This window comes from Salvelinus namaycush, unplaced genomic scaffold (genome assembly GCF_016432855.1).
Source record: "Salvelinus namaycush isolate Seneca unplaced genomic scaffold, SaNama_1.0 Scaffold1318, whole genome shotgun sequence".
Classification (NCBI taxonomy): domain Eukaryota; kingdom Metazoa; phylum Chordata; class Actinopteri; order Salmoniformes; family Salmonidae; genus Salvelinus; species Salvelinus namaycush.
Genome location: NW_024058029.1, coordinates 48,742 through 68,570, shown reverse-complemented (window position 1 = coordinate 68,570; position 19,829 = coordinate 48,742). Strand labels below are relative to the sequence as shown.

At 43.7% G+C, this 19,829-nt stretch overlaps 1 long non-coding RNA gene across 1 annotated transcript in view; it reads right to left on the bottom strand.

Moving 5' to 3' along the window:
- Nucleotides 1-985: 985 nt before the first annotated feature.
- Nucleotides 986-19,829, bottom strand: part of LOC120036367 — a 46,933-nt gene continuing 28,089 nt past the window's right edge. Inside the window, exons 2-3 of the long non-coding RNA XR_005474476.1 lie at nt 7,957-8,309; nt 986-1,605 (exon numbers count right to left, since the gene is read on the bottom strand). This is a non-coding gene — a long non-coding RNA (uncharacterized LOC120036367). The remainder of the gene's footprint in view (nt 1,606-7,956; nt 8,310-19,829) is intronic.

Here is a 19,829-nt window from a genome sequence, read left to right as displayed (position 1 = left end):
TACCTGGGTGGGGGGGGGGGGGGGGCCTTGCAGAGCAGCATGATATTGTAATAGTAGGGTATACCTGGGTGGGGGGGGGGGGCCTTGCAGAGCAGCATGATATTGTAATAGTAGGGTATACCTGGGTGTGGGGGGGCCTTGCAGAGCAGCATGGTATTGTAATAGTAGGGTATACCTGGGTGGGGGGGGGGCCTTGCAGAGCAGCATGATATTGTAATAGTAGGGTATACCTGGGTGTGGGGGGGGGGCCTTGCAGAGCAGCATGGTATTGTTAATAGTAGGGTATACCTGGGTGGGGGGGGGGGCCTTGCAGAGCAGCATGATATTGTAATAGTAGGGTATACCTGGGTGTGGGGGGGGGCTTGCAGAGCAGCATGGTATTGTTAATAGTAGGGTATACCTGGGTGTGGGGGGGCCTTGTAGAGCAGCATGATATTGTAATAGTAGGGTATACCTGGGTGTGGGGGGGCCTTGCAGAGCAGCATGATATTGTAATAGTAGGGTATACCTGGGTGGGGGGGGGGGGCCTTGCAGAGCAGCATGGTATTGTAATAGTAGGGTATACCTGGGTGTGGGGGGGCCTTGCAGAGCAGCATGATATTGTAATAGTAGGGTATACCTGGGTGGGGGGGGGGGCTTGCAGAGCAGCATGGTATTGTTAATAGTAGGGTATACCTGGGTGTGGGGGGGCCTTGTAGAGCAGCATGATATTGTAATAGTAGGGTATACCTGGGTGGGGGGGGGGCCTTGCAGAGCAGCATGGTATTGTAATAGTAGGGTATACCTGGGTGTGGGGGGGGGCCTTGCAGAGCAGCATGATATTGTTAATAGTAGGGTATACCTGGGTGTGGGGGGGCCTTGCAGAGCAGCATGATATTGTTAATAGTAGGGTATACCTGGGTGGGGGGGGGGGCCTTGCAGAGCAGCATGGTATTGTATTAGTAGGGTATACCTGGGTGGGGGGGGGGGGCCTTGCAGAGCAGCATGATATTGTAATAGTAGGGTATACCTGGGTGGGGGGGGGGCCTTGCAGAGCAGCATGATATTGTAATAGTAGGGTATACCTGGGTGGGGGGGGGCCTTGCAGAGCAGCATGATATTGTAATAGTAGGGTATACCTGGGTGTGGGGGGGCCTTGCAGAGCAGCATGATATTGTTAATAGTAGGGTATACCTGGGTGGGGGGGGGGCCTTGCAGAGCAGCATGATATTGTAATAGTAGGGTATACCTGGGTGTGGGGGGGCCTTGCAGAGCAGCATGATATTGTTAATAGTAGGGTATACCTGGGTGTGGGGGGGCCTTGCAGAGCAGCATGGTATTGTAATAGTAGGGTATACCTGGGTGTGGGGGGGCCTTGCAGAGCAGCATGATATTATAATAGTAGGGTATACCTGGGTGGGGGGGGGGGGCCTTGCAGAGCAGCATGATATTGTTATAGTAGGGTATACCTGGGTTTGGGGGGCCCTTGCAGAGCAGCATGGTATTGTAATAGTAGGGTATACCTGGGTGTGGGGATGCCGGTGGCCTCGCAGGGCAGCATGACATCGTCTAATGAAAAGGCCGTTAAGGACTCAGGCATCTTTGTCAGAATAGGAGGCTGTAACACTGGACATAAAAAATACATTATTGTTAATAATGTATTATAACCTCATTAACCACCACTGTACATGTTGTTACTACTCCTAACCTCATTAACCATCACTGTACATGTTGTTACTACTCCTAACCTCATTAACCATCACTGTACATGTTGTTACTACTCCTAAACATCACTGTACATGTTGTTACTACTCCTAACCTCATTAACCATCACTGTACATGTTGTTACTACTCCTAACCTCATTAACCATCACTGTACATGTTGTTACTACTCCTAACCTCATTAACCACCACTGTACATGTTGTTACTACTCATAACCACATTAACCACCACTGTACATGTTGTTACTACTCCTAACCACATTAACCATCACTGTACATGTTGTTACTACTCCTAACCACCACTGTACATGTTGTTACTACTCCTAACCTCATTAACCACCACTGTACATGTTGTTACTACTCCTAACCACATTATCCACCACTGTACATGTTGTTACTACTCCTAACCACATTAACCACCACTGTACATGTTGTTACTACTCCTAACCATCACTGTACATGTTGTTACTACTCCTAACCACATTAACCACCACTGTACATGTTGTTACTACTCCTAACCTCATTAACCACCACTGTACATGTTGTTACTACTCCTAACCTCATTAACCACCACTGTACATGTTGTTACTACTCCTAACCTCATTAACCATCACTGTACATGTTGTTACTACTCCTAACCTCATTATCCACCACTGTACATGTTGTTACTACTCCTAACCACCACTGTACATGTTGTTACTACTCCTAACCTCATTAACCATCACTGTACATGTTGTTACTACTCCTAACCTCATTAACCATCACTGTACATGTTGTTACTACTCCTAACCTCATTAACCACCACTGTACATGTTGTTACTACTCCTAACCTCATTAACCATCACTGTACATGTTGTTACTACTCCTAACCACATTAACCATCACTGTACATGTTGTTACTACTCCTAACCACATTAACCACCACTGTACATGTTGTTACTACTCCTAACCTCATTAACCATCACTGTACATGTTGTTACTACTCCTAACCACATTAACCACCACTGTACATGTTGTTACTACTCCTAACCACATTATCGACCACTGTACATGTTGTTACTACTCCTAACCTCATTAACCACCACTGTACATGTTGTTACTACTCCTAACCACATTATCCACCACTGTACATGTTATTACTACTCCTAACCTCATTATCCACCACTGTACATGTTGTTACTACTCCTAACCACATTAACCATCACTGTACATGTTGTTACTACTCCTAACCTCATTAACCATCACTGTACATGTTGTTACTACTCCTAACCTCATTAACCACCACTGTACATGTTGTTACTACTCCTAACCACATTAACCATCACTGTACATGTTGTTACTACTCCTAACCTCATTAACCACCACTGTACATGTTGTTACTACTCCTAACCTCATTAACCATCACTGTACATGTTGTTACTACTCCTAACCACATTAACCACCACTGTACATGTTGTTACTACTCCTAACCTCATTAACCACCACTGTACATGTTGTTACTACTCCTAACCTCATTAACCACCACTGTACATGTTGTTACTACTCCTAACCTCATTAACCATCACTGTACATGTTGTTACTACTCCTAACCTCATTAACCACCACTGTACATGTTGTTACTACTCCTAACCTCATTAACCACCACTGTACATGTTGTTACTACTCCTAACCACATTAACCACCACTGTACATGTTGTTACTACTCCTAACCTCATTAACCATCACTGTACATGTTGTTACTACTCCTAACCTCATTAACCATCACTGTACATGTTGTTACTACTCCTAACCTCATTAACCACCACTGTACATGTTGTTACTACTCCTAACCTCATTAACCATCACTGTACATGTTGTTACTACTCCTAACCACATTAACCATCACTGTACATGTTGTTACTACTCCTAACCACATTAACCACCACTGTACATGTTGTTACTACTCCTAACCTCATTAACCATCACTGTACATGTTGTTACTACTCCTAACCACATTAACCACCACTGTACATGTTGTTACTACTCCTAACCACATTATCGACCACTGTACATGTTGTTACTACTCCTAACCTCATTAACCACCACTGTACATGTTGTTACTACTCCTAACCACATTATCCACCACTGTACATGTTATTACTACTCCTAACCTCATTATCCACCACTGTACATGTTGTTACTACTCCTAACCACATTAACCATCACTGTACATGTTGTTACTACTCCTAACCTCATTAACCATCACTGTACATGTTGTTACTACTCCTAACCTCATTAACCACCACTGTACATGTTGTTACTACTCCTAACCACATTAACCATCACTGTACATGTTGTTACTACTCCTAACCTCATTAACCACCACTGTACATGTTGTTACTACTCCTAACCTCATTAACCATCACTGTACATGTTGTTACTACTCCTAACCACATTAACCACCACTGTACATGTTGTTACTACTCCTAACCTCATTAACCACCACTGTACATGTTGTTACTACTCCTAACCTCATTAACCACCACTGTACATGTTGTTACTACTCCTAACCTCATTAACCATCACTGTACATGTTGTTACTACTCCTAACCTCATTAACCACCACTGTACATGTTGTTACTACTCCTAACCTCATTAACCACCACTGTACATGTTGTTACTACTCCTAACCACATTAACCACCACTGTACATGTTGTTACTACTCCTAACCTCATTAACCACCACTGTACATGTTGTTACTACTCCTAACCACATTAACCATCACTGTACATGTTGTTACTACTCCTAACCACATTAACCACCACTGTACATGTTGTTACTACTCCTAAACATCACTGTACATGTTGTTACTACTCCTAACCACATTATCCACCACTGTACATGTTGTTACTACTCCTAACCTCATTAACATGTTGTTACTACTCCTAACCTCATTAACCACCACTGTACATGTTGTTACTACTCCTAACCACATTAACCACCACTGTACATGTTGTTACTACTCCTAACCTCATTAACCACCACTGTACATGTTGTTACTACTCCTAACCACATTAACCACCACTGTACATGTTGTTACTACTCCTAACCACATTAACCACCACTGTACATGTTGTTACTACTCCTAACCACATTAACCATCACTGTACATGTTGTTACTACTCCTAACCTCATTAACCATCACTGTACATGTTGTTACTACTCCTAACCTCATTAACCACCACTGTACATGTTGTTACTACTCCTAACCACATTAACCATCACTGTACATGTTGTTACTACTCCTAACCACATTAACCACCACTGTACATGTTGTTACTACTCCTAAACACCACTGTACATGTTGTTACTACTCCTAACCACATTAACCACCACTGTACATGTTGTTACTACTCCTAACCTCATTAACCACCACTGTACATGTTGTTACTACTCCTAACCTCATTAACCATCACTGTACATGTTGTTACCACTCCTAACCTCATTAACCACCACTGTACATGTTGTTACTACTCCTAACCACATTAACCATCACTGTACATGTTGTTACTACTCCTAACCACCACTGTACATGTTGTTACTACTCCTAACCACATTAACCATCACTGTACATGTTGTTACTACTCCTAACCTCATTAACCATCACTGTACATGTTGTTACTACTCCTAACCTCATTAACCACCACTGTACATGTTGTTACTACTCCTAACCACATTAACCATCACTGTACATGTTGTTACTACTCCTAACCTCATTAACCACCACTGTACATGTTGTTACTACTCCTAACCTCATTAACCATCACTGTACATGTTGTTACTACTCCTAACCACATTAACCACCACTGTACATGTTGTTACTACTCCTAACCTCATTAACCACCACTGTACATGTTGTTACTACTCCTAACCTCATTAACCACCACTGTACATGTTGTTACTACTCCTAACCTCATTAACCATCACTGTACATGTTGTTACTACTCCTAACCTCATTAACCACCACTGTACATGTTGTTACTACTCCTAACCTCATTAACCACCACTGTACATGTTGTTACTACTCCTAACCACATTAACCACCACTGTACATGTTGTTACTACTCCTAACCTCATTAACCACCACTGTACATGTTGTTACTACTCCTAACCACATTAACCATCACTGTACATGTTGTTACTACTCCTAACCACATTAACCACCACTGTACATGTTGTTACTACTCCTAAACATCACTGTACATGTTGTTACTACTCCTAACCACATTATCCACCACTGTACATGTTGTTACTACTCCTAACCTCATTAACATGTTGTTACTACTCCTAACCTCATTAACCACCACTGTACATGTTGTTACTACTCCTAACCACATTAACCACCACTGTACATGTTGTTACTACTCCTAACCTCATTAACCACCACTGTACATGTTGTTACTACTCCTAACCACATTAACCACCACTGTACATGTTGTTACTACTCCTAACCATCACTGTACATGTTGTTACTACTCCTAACCACATTAACCACCACTGTACATGTTGTTACTACTCCTAACCACATTAACCATCACTGTACATGTTGTTACTACTCCTAACCTCATTAACCATCACTGTACATGTTGTTACTACTCCTAACCTCATTAACCACCACTGTACATGTTGTTACTACTCCTAACCACATTAACCATCACTGTACATGTTGTTACTACTCCTAACCACATTAACCACCACTGTACATGTTGTTACTACTCCTAAACACCACTGTACATGTTGTTACTACTCCTAACCACATTAACCACCACTGTACATGTTGTTACTACTCCTAACCTCATTAACCACCACTGTACATGTTGTTACTACTCCTAACCTCATTAACCATCACTGTACATGTTGTTACCACTCCTAACCTCATTAACCACCACTGTACATGTTGTTACTACTCCTAACCACATTAACCATCACTGTACATGTTGTTACTACTCCTAACCACCACTGTACATGTTGTTACTACTCCTAACCACATTAACCATCACTGTACATGTTGTTACTACTCCTAACCACCACTGTACATGTTGTTACTACTCCTAACCACAATATTATGGGAGGAACTTACTGTTCTGTACTTTATCTGTTAGTCCATAGAGAGCAGGGACAGACAGAGACAGAGTTAGGACATTAGTCCATAGAGAGCAGGGACAGACAGAGACAGAGTTAGGACATTAGGACATAGGTCATTGTCAGTATATGTCAGCTAGAAACAATAGAACGAGAACTATATTGAAAAAGCAAGAGAGAGAGAGACTTGACTTTTAGCTGCTCTTTATAACATTAGTTAAGATGAGGAGGATATGAGAGGAGAGGAGAGGAGAGGAGAGGAGAGGAAAGGAGAGGAAAAGGAGAGGAGAGGAGAGGAGAAAGAGGAAGAGGAGAGGAGAGGAGAGAGAGAGAGGAAGAGGAGAGGAGAGGAAAAGGAGAGGAGGGGAGAGAGTGAGTATAGATAGAGACTTTCTTGGGGATCCTGATTATGTTGTTATTCTGACTCAGACTCCACTTCTTTCTACCTCTCTCTATCCCTTTCTATTCATCCATCTCTTTCCCTCTCTCTCCCCCCTGTCTCCCACATGGCGCAGTGGTCTAAGGCACTGCATCTCAGTGCAAGAGGCATCTCTACAGTCCCTGGTTAAAATCCAGGCTGTATCACATCCAGCTGTGATTGGGTGTCCCATCGGGCAGCGCACAATTGGCTCCGTGTTGTCTGGGTTTGGCTGGGGAAGGCTGTCATTGTAAATAACAATTTGTTCTTAAATGACTTGCCAAGTTAAAAAAAAAAAAAATCTCTCCCTCTCTCTACCCCCCTGCCTTTGTCTCTCTCTCTTGGCCACGCCCAGATGAGAAGGTCAGACAAGCTCTCTCCTCTCCTCTTTCCTACCCTCCCCCCTCTCCATAGGGACAAGTCCTGACCTCTGAATTACCCTCTGCCAGGGACCAGTCTGTCTTAATGTGTTAATGGGATTGGATGAGTAAGCAGAAGTGTGTCTAGCTGTTAGAGATACTCACTTTAAGAATTTTCACATAATATGACATTTGAAATGTCTTTATTCTTTTGGACCTTTCGTGAGTGTAATGTTTACTGTTCATTTTTTCTTGTTTATTTCACTTTTGTTTATTATCTATTTCACTTGCTTTGGCAATATTAACATGTTTCCCATGACAATAAAGCCCTTACATTTAATTGAATTGATACTCACAGTTTTTGGGGATCTGGATGGCTCCATGAGCGAGTAGATGAGAGGAGGAGAGGAGGAACAGAGGGAGGAGGAGGAGGGCAGGGGGGCTACTGCCCCTCTGATACTGAGATACACACATCTCTTACTGTCCCATCAACACCACACACACCCTCAACCCCTCAAACACACACACCACACACACACACCCTCAACCCCTCAAACACACACAGGAACCCCAGGAACCCCTCGAATCCTCTGGTGCGCGTCAAAAACAGACTGACACACGTGTCTGTGTTTGTTGGCGTATCTGTTGGTGCGTGTCTCGTCCAGCAGCCTCTCTTTACCCTCGGTCTCCTTGTCACTGTCCGCGGTCACTGCAAAGAATAAAGGAGAGAGAGACAAAGAGAGAAAAAAGACAGAGAGACAAAGAGCAGACCAATAGAACAAAGAAAGGGTGAAGGAGAGAGGGGAGGAGAGAGGGAAGGAGAGAGGGGAGGAGAGAGGGAAGGAGAGAGGTGAAGGAGAGAGGGTGGAGGAGAGAGGGAAGGAGAGAGGTGAAGGAGAGAGGGGAGGAGAGATTAATATCACCTTAATGAGTCAGAGGTCTGTCTGTTCTCTGCCTCTAACAACTAGGAGGATGGGGACTTTACTCTGATTAAGAAGGGGTGTAGAGAGAAGGGGGCGGAGAGAGAGGGGGGTGGAGAGGAGAGAGAGGGGGGTTGTGAGAGGGGAGGGGTGGACAGAGGGGGGGTTGTAGATATATACTGACAGCTGGCTAATGTAGCCCCCCCCCCCAGACCCTATAATTACCCATCCCACGCCATACACTCCCCTAAACCTCCACTCCACACAAACACACACCTTCCCAAACACACAGTGACCCCAACCTCGTCTCTGCTATTGTTGTCAAACACCACCCCTGAACCACACACACACACACACACACACACACACACACACACACACACACACACACACACACACACACACACACACACACACACACACACACACACACAGCTGCTGCCTGTCCTGCTCGACGGGACCAGCGGGACAACATCAACATAAAGAAAGAGAGATTGGGAGGAGGGGGGGCACAATAGCAGACAGAATGGAAGGGAAGAAGTTACTGGTCAGAGAGCGAGAGAGAGAGAGACCAAAGAGGGTCTACAGCAGCACCTAGATCTTCTGCATAGATTCTGCCAGACCAGGGCTCTGACAGTAAATCTCAGCAAGACTAAAAAAATGGTGTTCCAAAAAAGGTCCAGTTGCCAGGACCACAAATACAAATTCTATCTTGACACAGTTGCTCTAGAGCACACAAACAACGATACATATCTCGGCCTAAACATCAGCGCCACAGGTACCTTCCACAAAGCTGTGAACGATCTGAGGGAGAAGGCAAGAAGGGCCTTCTATGCCATCAAAAGGAACACCAAATTTGAATTTGGAAAATGAGCTGCACTTCCTAACCTCCTGCCAAATGTAGTAAAATGGCGGTGGAAGAAATGGCAGCAAAAGGTCCAGTCTAAACAATTGTGCTATTATGTGTTTTTTCTCGTGTTATTTGTAACTTATTTTGTACATAATGTTTCTGCCACCGTATCTTTCAGGACAGCGATCACTCACCTCGGATTAGACAAAGATTGTTTCTTCAACAAGCAGGAAGGATATACTGCGAACACCCGACAAGGCCAACATCCCGTCACTGGCAAGAGAAAGAGATGCAGGTATAGAGGACACAGGGCGGGATGCCTCGTAAGGATCCAGAGAAGGCAAGTGGGAAAGCTGCCGTTACCGTCAATATTACTCGCCAACGTACAATCATTGGACAATAAATTAGACGAGGTACGATCACGAATATCCTACCAACGCGACATCAAAAACTGTAGCATCTTATGTTTCGTGGACTCATGGCTGAATGATGGATATTCAGCTAGCGGGATACGCGCTGCACCGGCTAGATTCGTGAAAAACAGCTGGTGCACGAAATCTAAGGAAGTCTCCAGATTTTTCCTGAAGTAGCGTATCTTAGCTGTAGACCACACTATTTTCCAAGAGAGTTCTCAGCTATACTTTTCGTGGCTGTTTATTTACCACCACAGACGGATGCTGGCACTAAGACCGCACTCAGTCAGTTGTATAAGGAAATAAGTCAACAGGAAACCACTCACCCAGTGGCGGCGCTCCTAGTGGCCGGAGAATTTAATGCAGGGAAACTTAAATCAGTTTTGCCTCATTTCTATCAGCATGTTAAATGTGCAACCAGAGGGGGAAAAAAAACTCTGGACCACCTCTACTCAACACACAGTGACTTGTACAAAGCTCTCCCTCGCCCTCCATTTGGCAAATCTAACCACAATTCTATCCTCCTGATTCCTGCTTACAAGCAAAAATTAAAGCAGGAAGCACCAGTGACTCGGTCGATAAAACAGTTGTCAGATGAAGCAGATGCTAAACTACAGGACTGTTTTGCTATCACAGACTGGAACATGTTCCACGATTCTTCCGATTGCATTGAGGAGTCATTGGCTTTATCGATAAGTGCATCGAGGACGTCATTCCCACAGTGACTGTATGTACATACCCCAACCAGAAGCCATGATTACAGGCAACATTCGCACTGAGCTAAAGGGTAGAGCTGACACTTTCAATGTGTAGGACTCTAACCCGGAAGCTTACAAGAAATCCTGCTATGCCCTCCGACGAACCATCAAACAGGCAAAGCGTCAATACAGGGCTAAGATTGAATCATACTACACCGGCTCCGACGCTCGTCTTATGTGGCAGGACTTGCAAACTATTACAGACTACAAAGGGAAGCACAGCCACGAGCTGCTCAGTGACACGAGCCTACCAGACGAGCTAAATCACTTCTATGCTCACTTCGAGGCAAGCAACACTGAGGCATGCATAAGAGCATCAGCTGTTCCAGACGACTGTATGATCACGCTCCCCGTAGCTGACGTGAGTAAGACCTTTAAACAGGTCAACATTCACAAGGCTGCGGGGCCAGACGGATTACCAGGACGTGTGCTCCGGGCATGTGCTGACCAACTGGCAGGTGTCTTCACTGACATTTTCAACATGTCCTTGATTGGGTCTGTAATACTGTAATGTTTCAAGCAGACCACAATAGCCCCTGTGCCCACGATCAGCTGTCCGTCCTGTCTCCCTGTAGCGCTGTCTTAGGCATCTCACAGTACGGACATTGCAGTACGACACTCCGGTCCTCATGCTTCCTTGCAGCATGCCTAAAGCACGTTCACGCAGATGAGCAGGGACCCTGGGCATCTTTCTTTTGGTGTTTTTCAGAGTCAGTAGAAAGGCCTCTTTAGTGTCCTAAGTTTTCATAACTGTGACCTTAATTGCCTACCGTCTGTAAGCTGTTAGTGTCTTAACGACCGTTCCACAGGTGCATGTTCATTAATTGTTTATGGTTCATTTAACTTCTTATGGCTGCAAGGGGCAGTATTGAGTAGCCAGTTAAATCGTGCCAATTTCAAACGGCCTCGTACTCAATTCTTGCTCGTACAATATGCATATTATTATTACTATTGGATAGAAAACACTCTCTAGTTTCTAAAACCGTTTGAATTATTTCTCTGAGTGAAACAGAACTCATTCTGCAGCACATTTCCTGACCAGGAAGTGGAATGTCAGAAATCGATGCTCTGTTCAACTTCCTGCCTATACATGGGCATGATACGTAAGAGTCTACGTACACTTCATACACCTTCCCCTGGTTGTCAAGAGGCGGTGAGAGAAGAAATTTCGTGTTTATCTTGGTCTGAGGTGGAATTAAAGCTCTTTGTATGACGTGACCGTCCATTTCCTGTTTCTGGAGCGCGCGAAAGGGGACATGGATTTGCCTTCTGTTTAGCTGTCGTTATGGACGACTAACATCTCCGGTTTAGATTTTATTTGATACATGTGACAATATCATCGTAAAGTATGTTTTTTCAATATAGTTTAATCAGATTATTGAAATTTTTTCGGGAGTTTTGCCGTGTTCCGTTCTCTGACTTTGTTGACGTTGGAGAGATCCGTGCCACTTGGCAAGTGCCCATGCTAAATCAAGAGGGAAATTTGCCGTTCCAGATCCAAACAACGACTGTTCTGGACAAAGGACACCTTGTCCAACATTCTGACGGAAGATCACCAAAAGTAAGAAACATTTTATGATGCTATTTCTAATATCTGTCGTGCATGTGAACTGGTCGTCGGCGCCCAAGTGTTTCTGGCTATTGTGGCTACGCTAATATAACGCTATATTGTGTTTTCGCTGTAAAACACTTGATAAATCGGAAATATTGTCTGGAATCACAAGATGCCTGTCTTTCAATTGCTGTACACTATGTATTTTTCAGAAATGTTTTATGATGAGTATTTAGTTATTTGGCGTTGGTGTCTGTAATTTTTCTGTCTGCTTTCGGTGCAATTTCTGACTGTAGCTGCAATGTAAACTATGATTTATACCTGAAATATGCACATTTTTCTAACAAAACATATGCTATACAATAAATATGTTATCAGACTGTCATCTGATGAAGTTGTTTCTTGGTTAGTGGCTATTTATATCTTTATTTGGTCGAATTTGTGATAGCTACTGATGGAGTAAAAAACTGATGGAGTAAAAATAGTGGTGTCTTTTGCTAACGTGGTTAGCTAATAGATTTACATATTGTGTCTTCCCTGTAAAACATTTTAAAAATCGGACATGTTGGCTTGATTCACAAGATGTGTACCTTTCATCTGGTGTCTTGGACTTGTTAATGTGTGAAAGTTAAATATTTAAAAAAAATATCTTTTGAATTTCGCGCCCTGCACTTTGAGCTGGCTGTTGTCATAAGTGTACCGACGTCGGGCTTGCACGCCAAACAGGTTAACAAGCATGGGAAACGGTGTTTAAACCCTTTACAATGAAGATCTGTGAAGTTATTTGTATGTTTACAAATTACCTTTGAAAGACAAGGTCCTGAAAAAGGGACATTTTTTTTTTGTTGCTGAGTTTATCTGACTGCTACTTCACTGAGGTGTGAAGTGAAAGGTGTCAAAGCCCTTGAGCCCAACAGGAGAGTTTCACAGCCTACCACACCCAAATGGTGCAGTGCTATGTTTACACACTAACCCTCTGTTCATTTCTTATGGCTGCAGGGGCAGTATTGAGTAGCTTGAATGAAAGGTGCACAGAGGTGCCCAGAGTAAACGGCCTGCTCCTCAGTCATAGTTGCTAATATATGCATATTATTATTAGTATTGGATAGAAAACACTCTGAAGTTTCTAAAACTGTTTGAATTATGTCTGTGAGTATAACAGAACTCATCTCAGGCAAAAACCTGAGAAGTTCCACTTCCTGTTTGGATTTTTTCTGAGGCTGGTAGATTTTCAACCAAGCTCCTATTGAAATTACAGCGAGATATGGATGAGTTTTCACTTCCACTAGATGTCAACAGTCAATAGAACTTTGTCTGATGACTCTAATGTGAAGGCCGAAGGAGACAGGAATGATTCACCACTGCCGTGAGGTGACCACGCTTTGACCATGCGTGTTCACGTGAGAGGCAGCTCCGTTCCATCGCTCAACTGAAGTCAATGTCTCCAGTTGGAACGTCATTCAAGATGTTGTTCTGAGCTCCGTCTCAGATTATTGCATGATTTGCTTTTTCCGTAAAGTTTTTTTTTAAATCTGACACAGCGGTTGCATTAAGGAGAGGTATATCTATAATTCCATGTGTTTAACCTTTTGTCAATAGGGGAGCGCCATTTCGACTTTGTAAAAATTTGTTCCCAAATTAAACTGCCTCTTACTCAATTCTTGCTCGTACAATATGCATATTATTATTACTATTGGATAGAAAACACTCTCTAGTTTCTAAAACCGTTTGAATTATTTCTCTGAGTGAAACAGAACTCATTCTGCAGCACATTTCCTGTCAGGAAGTGAGATTTCTGAAATCGAGGTCCCTGTTCTAGGGTCAGTTTATAAGTCCCCATGTAAGCTATGGGGCTACATGCACTGCATACGCCTTCCTCTAGATGTCAGTAAGCGGTGAGAATTTGAATGGAGTGGATTGCACCATCTGGGGGACTATAAAAGCTCATGGAACGGAAGTACCGTTCTTTTCAACGGGGCGCCTGGCGCAAGAGGGACATCACAATGGCGTCCTGAAAAGCTTTCGTTTTAGCAGTTCTATATCTCCGGTCATGTTTTTATTCGTTATAGGTGTTAAAGACATCATAAGGTAGTTAATTTAAACCGACTTATAGCAGTTTATATCAGTTTATTGCGATTTTCTGGGATTTCTTTGTGACGCGCTATCATGAGTTGGACACCTCTCCAGTGGATGGCTAGCGTTAGCTGCTATTTCTACAGGAGAAGAGGACATCTTTCAACCAAAAGACGATTGTTCTGGAGAAAGGACACCTTGCCCAAGATTCTGATGGAAGCTCAGCAAATAGTAAGCAGTCTTTATGCTGTTAATTCGTATTTATGTTGACAAATGTCAAATAATAATTCCGCCATGAATTTCGGTGCGGTCTCGCTTTAGCGCACGCTGTATTGCGCAGTAACGTTAATTTTAAAAATCTAACACAGCGGTTGCATTAAGAACTAATGTATCTTTCATTTGCTGTCCAACCTGTATTTTTTTAGTCAAGTTTATGATTACTTATCGATTAGAATAGGTGCCCCTCCAAGATGGCGCCGGACAGATTGCTTGAAGTTTTGGCCACTAATCACATTGTATAACCACGATTTGTGCCGCTAAATATGCACATTTTCGAACAAACCCTATATGCATTGTGTAATATGATGTTACAGGACTGTCATCTGATGAAGAATATCAAGGTTAGTCAAAAATTATATATCTTTTGCCTGTTTGTTACGATCGCTAACCTTTGCTGCTGGTAAATGGTGTTGTGTTTCTGGCTATTGTGGTAAGCTAATATAATGCTATATTGTGTTTTCGCTGTAAAACACTTAGAAAATCTGAAATATTGGCTGGATTCACAAGATCTGTGTCTTTCATTTGCTGTACGCTGTGTATTTTTAAGAAATGTTTTATGATGAGTAATTAGGTAATACACGATGGTCTCTGTAGTTATTCTAGTTGCTTTGGTGAGAGTTGTGATGGTGGCTGCAATGGTAAACTATGATTTATACCTGAAATATGCACATTTTTCTAACAAAACATATGCTATACAATAAATATGTTATCAGACTGTCATCTGATGAAGTTGTTTCTTGGTTAGTGGCTATTTATATCTTTATTTGGTCGAATTTGTGATAGCTACTGATGCAGTAAAAAAATGGTGGAGTAAAAAAAGTGGTGTCTTTTGCTAACGTGGTTAGCTAATAGATTTACATATTGTGTCTTCCCTGTAAAACATTTTAAAAATCAGAAATGATGGCTGGATTCACAAGATGTGTATCTTTCATCTGGTGTCTTGGACTTGTGATTTAATGATATTTAGATGCTAGTATTTACTTGTGACGCTATGCTAGGCTATGCTAGTCAGCTTTTTTACTGATGGGGGTGCTCCCGGATCCGGGTTTGGGAGGAATTAGAAGATAACTTGTATTATCATCTACATTTATGATGAGTATTTCTGTTGAAACGATGTGGCTATGCACTATCACTGGATGTTTTTGGAACTAGTGAATGTAACGCGCCAAAGTAAACTCAGATTTTTTTATATAAATATGAACTTTATCAAACAAAACATGCATGTATTGTGTAACATGAAGTCCTATGAGTGTCATCTGATGAAGATCATCAAAGGTTAGTGATTCATTTTAGCTATATTTCAGCTTTTTGTGACTGCTATCTTTCGCTGGAAAAATGGCTGTGCTTATTGTGGTTTTGTGGTGACCTAACATAATCGTTTGTAGTGCTTTCGCTGAAAAGCATATTTGAAATCGTACACTTTGGTGGGATTAACAACAAGATTACCTTTAAAATGATATAAGACACAAAAGAATGTCTGAGGATTTTTAATTATGAGATTTCAGTTTTTTGAATTTGGCGCCCTGCACTTCGACTGGCTGTTGTCATATCGATCCCGTTAACGGGACTGCAGCCATATGAAGTTTTAAGAGAGGGTGTCAGCGATGGGTGGTAACTCAGGATATTAGACAATGAGGACTCTGAATCAGCCAATGTGAACCTGTAGAAATCTGTAACAGTAACGGCACAGGGCAACCCCAAACAGTTTCAGCTGAACTTTCACGTAATCAAAGAGTTAGAGCTTCTCCTGCTGAGCTATCTTGAGAAAGATACCCCCACCCCGAACGTGTCAGACCAGACCTCTTCAACCCCACAGATGAGCAACCCCAAGCAGAAAGTCAAACTCCCAGCACACAGTACTATTCCCTCATTGAAATGAAGAATACATTCACCCAGCTGAAGGTAAGGCAGGTGGAGCTGGAACAGCAGGTGATTACACTCCAGTCAGCACAAATCATTTTCCAACTCAACAAAATCCCCTCAACCAGATCCCGGAGAGCTGGAGGTGGAGAGAGACATATCTGCACTCTGGACTGTGGTGAGACAACATCAACAGGAGAAAGAGCAGGAGAGGAACAGAGCACTAGAGGAGAGGATCAGAGTGCTGGAGGAGATGGTGAGGGGGATGGAGGAGAGGATCAGACTGCTGGAGGAGAGGGTGAGGGGGATGGAGGAGAGGATCCGACTGCTGGAGGAGAGGGTGAGGGGGATGGAGGAGAGGATCAGACTGCTGGAGGAGAGGGTGAGGGGGATGGAGGAGAGGATCCGACTGCTGGAGGAGAGGGTGAGGGGGATGGAGGAGAGGATCCGACTGCTGGAGGAGAGGGTGAGGGGGATGGAAGAGAGGATCAGACTGCTGGAGGAGAGGGTGAGGGGGATGGAGGAGAGGATCAGACTGCTGGAGGAGAGGATCAGACTGCTGGAGGAGAGAATGAGGGGGATGGAGGAGAGGATCAGAGTGCTGAAGGAGAGGGTGAGGGGGATGGAGGAGAGGATCAGACTGCTGGAGGAGAGGATCAGACTGCTGGAGGAGAGGGTGAGGGAGATGGAGGAGAGGATCAGACTGCTGGGGGAGAGGGTGAGGGGGATGGTGTGTGACAGAGAACAGCCCATTAGAGAGCTGGCCACCCCCACAGAGAAGCCTCGAGAACAGTCCACCTCAGACCCTGACCAAAGTCTCGACACCCCAGCAGACCAGTCAACCCCAGACCCTGACCATAGCCTCAACATCACAGCAGGACAGACAAATGAAGAACCCCAAGCCCAGGGGATCCCACCCCCTCTGTCAGCCACCCTGATAGCCCTCCTGACAACCCCTCCTCACCCCACACACACACACACACACACACACACACACTGAGTGCATACACAAGCCACTGAATCTACTCCTTCCTCTTGGACTCTTGTGGGATCTTGTTTTCTGTTTAGTGTTTTTTTGCCTGCAGTCGCTGTACTCCTCTTGAACTTGCAGACGTGTTGCTGTGCGTTTTGTTGCCAACCTTACTTTGCTAGCTGGCAACTTTACGTTTTTTTCTTTTTACTTTTTAATCACCGTTTATATTTTTTGTTTTTCCCTCAACTTTTTTCCCTCGTTCAACTTTTTCACTCCGGACGCTTTATCTGGACATGGTTCGTCAGTACCTTCAACAGCCGAAGCTAAGTAGTAACATTAACATGATGTCTTCTAATTGCAGTCGCTGTACTCATATTATACAGGAGAACGATCGCCTTACGGCGAGGATAGCTGTGCTGCAAGCCCAGCTTCAGACGCAATCGTTAGGCAAGGGTAATTTCAGTGTAGGAAAGGATGAAACAGCGTCTGTGCCACCAGTAAGTACAGATAGTAACGTTAGTATAAATCCCCCCGCACAGTCCCCGCAGACAGAAACTTTCAACCGGTTTTCCCCATTAAGTAGCGAGTCGGAGTCTGAGGCCGAGTCTTCTCGTCTCTACTCCTCCCGTTACGGGGTCTGAGACGCCGAAGGCTCCCACCATTAGCTCTGACAAATTGAAAACCCTAGTCATTGGCGACTCCATTACCCGCAGCATTAGACTTAAAACGAATCACCCAGCGATCATACACTGTTTACCAGGGGGCAGGGCTACCGACGTTAAGGCTAATCTGAAGATGGTGCTGGCTAAAGCTAAAACTGGCGAGTGTAGAGAGTATAGAGATATTGTTACCCACGTCGGCACCAACGATGTTAGGATGAAACAGTCAGAGGTCACCAAACGCAACATAGCTTCAGCGTGTAAATCAGCTAGAAAGATGTGTCGGCATCAAGTAATTGTCTCTGGCCCCCTCCCAGTTAGGGGGAGTGACGAGCTCTACAGCAGAGTCTCACAACTCAATAGCTGGTTGAAAACTGTTTTCTGCCCCTCCCAAAAGATAGAATTTGTAGATAATTGGCCCTCTTTCTGGGACTCACCCACAAACAGGACCAAGCCTGGCCTGGTGAGGAGTGACAGACTCCATCCTAGCTGGAGGGGTGCTCTCATCTTATCTACCAACATAGACAGGGCTCTAACTCCTCTAGCTCCACAATGAAATAGGGTGCAGGCCAGGCAGCAGGCTGTTAGCCAACCTGCCAGCTTAGTGGAGTCTGCCAATAGCACAGTCAGTGTAGTCAGCTCAGCCATCCCCATTGAGACTGTGTCTGTGCCTCGACCTAGGCTGGGCAAAACTAAACATGGCGGTGTTCGCCTTAGCAATCTCATTAGGATAAAGACCTCCTCCATTCCTGCGATTATTGAAAGAGATCGTGATACCTCACATCTCAAAATAGGGTTTCTTAATGTTAGATCTCTCACTTCAAAGGCAGTTATAGCCAATGAACTGATCATAATCTTGATGTGATTGGTCTGACTGAAACATGGCTTAAGCCTGATGAATTTACTGTGTTAAATGAGGCCTCACCTCCTGGTTACACTAGTGACCATATCCCCCGTGCATCCCGCAAAGGCGGAGGTGTTGCTAACATTTACCATAGCAAATTTCAATTTACAAAAAAAAAATGCCGTTTTCGTCTTTTGAGCTTCTAGTCAGGAAATCTATGCAGCCTACTCAATCACTTTTTATAGCTACTGTTTACAGGCCTCCTGGGCCATATACAGCGTTCCTCTCTGAGTTCCCTGAATTCCTATCAGACCTTGTAGTCATAGCAGATAATATTCTAATATTTGGTGATTTTAATATTCATATGGAAAAGTCCACAGACCCACTCCAAAAGGCTTTCGGAGCCATCATCGACTCAGTGGGTTTTGTCCAACATGTCTCTGGACCTACTCACTGCCACAGTCATACTCTGGACCTAGTTTTGTCCCATGGAATAAATGTTGTAGATCTTAATGTTTTTCCTCATAATCCTGGACTATCGGACCACCATTTTATTACGTTTGCAATCGCAACAAATAATGTGCTCAGACCCCAACCAAGGAGCATCAAAAGTCGTGCTATAAATTCTCAGACAACACAAAAATTCCTTGATGCCCTTCCAGACTCCTTTTGCCTACCCAAGGACGTCAGAGGACAAAAATCAGTTAACCACCTAACTGAGGAACTCAATTTAACCTTGCGCAATACCCTAGATGCAGTTGCACCCCTAAAAACGAAAAACATTTGTCATAAGAAACTAGCTCCCTGGTATACAGAAAATACCCGAGCTCTGAAGCAAGCTTCCAGAAAATTGGAACGGAAATGGCGCTACACCAAACTGGAAGTCTTCCAACTAGCTTGGAAAGACAGTACCGTGCAGTATCGAAGAGCCCTCACTGCTGCTCGATCATCCTACTTTTCCAACTTAATTGAGGAAAATAAGAACAATCCAAAATTTATTTTTGATACTGTTGCAAAGCTAACTAAAAAGCAGCCTTCCCCAAGAGGA